The sequence below is a fragment of the Nannospalax galili genome, unplaced genomic scaffold (assembly GCF_000622305.1).
Source record: "Nannospalax galili isolate Female #2095 unplaced genomic scaffold, S.galili_v1.0 scaffold336, whole genome shotgun sequence".
Classification (NCBI taxonomy): domain Eukaryota; kingdom Metazoa; phylum Chordata; class Mammalia; order Rodentia; family Spalacidae; genus Nannospalax; species Nannospalax galili.
In genome coordinates this window covers 114288-116693 of record NW_008343385.1, presented here as the reverse complement: position 1 = coordinate 116693, position 2406 = coordinate 114288, and positions in this window count along the sequence as shown.

Sequence of the window (2406 nt, the reverse complement as noted above, 5' to 3'; positions counted from 1 at the left end):
AAAATATATTATTTATTATTCTTTATATGTATGAATGTATTACCTGCATGAATATAAGTGCACTGTGTCCTGCAGTGCCCACAGAGATCAGAAGAGGGAGTACAATTTCCTGGACCTGGAGTTACAGAGGGTTGTTATCTGCCATGTGGATGCTGGGAACCAAACCTGGGTCCTCTGTAAAAGCAGCTAGTGCTCTTAACCATTGGGTCATCTCTCCCACTTCATTCTATTATAAGGAATAACATATTCTTTCAAAAGACGAAGAAAAGCCCCCTTCTGCCTGACTCTCAGTGTTGCATCTGAAACCTTTCTTAGTGTTTAACAGAGATACTGCTACTTAGACCCTTCAGATACTGCTAAGATGACCCTTCAGAAGGGTCATCTTCTGAAGTCACTGGAGCATCTTTTCAGTAATAACTGTAACAAGTGAAACAGCCACAACAGCTATCATGGCAAACTGCAAAGCCAAGATTAAGGGGGAGTTACTCTTCCTCAGGCTGAGAAATAGTCAGTTGGAGGCCTACAACAGAATCAAAGATCTATATCCTGGCAAGGTTACTAGCAGGGGACAGAAAATTCCAAGAATTCATAGAGTTCTGGAAAAAAGAATGAGAAAACCGTGAGATCTTAGTGTCACTCACATCAATCCTCTCACCATTATCAAAATTCATTTGATAATGATGGTGATGGTGAGCAGGAGGAACAACAGGAAATAGTCTACATAAGATAGTATGTATTCAAACACACATTGCACAAGTGCCACATGGTCTCAGGTTAACTCTGCATTATTAACTCAGAATACCAAGGTTTAAAGAATATAAACAATTCACTTGATGAATGCCAAAGTGTCATTTAACACGGCACCAATGTAGAGAACCTTGTCATGCTCTAAGGCAGGCTACACTGAACTACAAATACCAAAAACCACAACCACAATGCTTGGATGCTGTAGCTTTGTAGTAGCATTTGAAATTGGGCAGTGTGAGTCTTCTAACATTTACCATTTTATTACTAAATTGTTTTGTTACTTCCACAGCTCTTGAATGTGCACCTAAATTTCAGGATTACCTCATCAAACATAAAAGTAGCCATCTGGAATTCTGAAAGAAATTTCTTTGAATCCATAGATCTAAGTGAGGGGTATATTATGTCCCCCCCCCAAATGAAGATAAGTCATATTTTCATGGAATTATGACTTCTTTACTCTGTTTCAATAATTAAGCAGGGGCTTTACACTTGATTAATAATCAATGAACAAAAGCAGGAATGGGTGAATAATGCAATCAATGAACAAGATAGAATCCAAGCAACTCTTGAAAGTAGGTAAACAATGGCCATCTTCTTAAACTTCATCTCCCTCACAACAAATCCCTCTTTAAAGGTTATCATTTTCAAGGTGCACTTCAGTCTCTTTTTAAAAAATATCTTTAGTTTCTGAACTCTTTTATCATCACACTCCAGGTTTTCCCACTTCGCAAGGTCAATAATGGTAGAAAAGGCGATGGCCATAATGATCCCCTCTCCGCCCATACCTTTCTACCCACTAGAACTCCAGAAGACTTATTTTATCACTGATGCAAACAGGCCACCCTGATTCTTCATTTCCTCCCAAACCCCTGTTGGGTGTGAGATCTGATTCACAAGTGACTGTGAAATTCACTTTGCCATATACTAAGTTAAATATTAGAATTCAGTTAATCTAGGCCAGTTGATGAGATAATAGACTCCAAAATTAGGATCACATGGAATACTAAATCATCTAGAATACTTTTGTAAACAAAATTGTTTCAGGGTTTTAAATGCCCATTAGGGACCAATTTAACTTAAGTGGTCCATCTGGGACGTAAAATGTAACTTTGTATTTGTTAGATAATGGGGGAGAGCACAGAGGATGATTTTTTTAATTGGAGAGGAGCTTAGAATCCCTATCTGCATATAACAGGTAAGATTTTCACTATTTTCCCATGAGAACCACACATCATTATGGAAACAAGCACTTTACAAATGACTCAGTCACAGTATGGCCTTAAACATCTATGAGAATTTTAAAGTGTGTAACATATTACATTTTCCAAATGACCAAAGTATTTCACCCTTCAATCCACTGCAAACCTCATGTTTTAATTGCACTAGCAGAACATTATTTACTAAATTTATTGGTTACCATCAATATATGCAAAGAATCCAGTTAGAATGTGATTCTCTCATTTACAAGAAATCTGTAACTTGCTCATTTTTAAAGACATTCATGGGCTCATATATGTACATGCATTTGAAAAACATGATTTCAATGTAGGAAATTAATTCACCTCGAAATTACATACATAAGCATATGTGTATTTATGAGGCACATGTAAATATATTACAAATACTAGATCAGGAGGTACTAGAATTAAAATTAAGTAA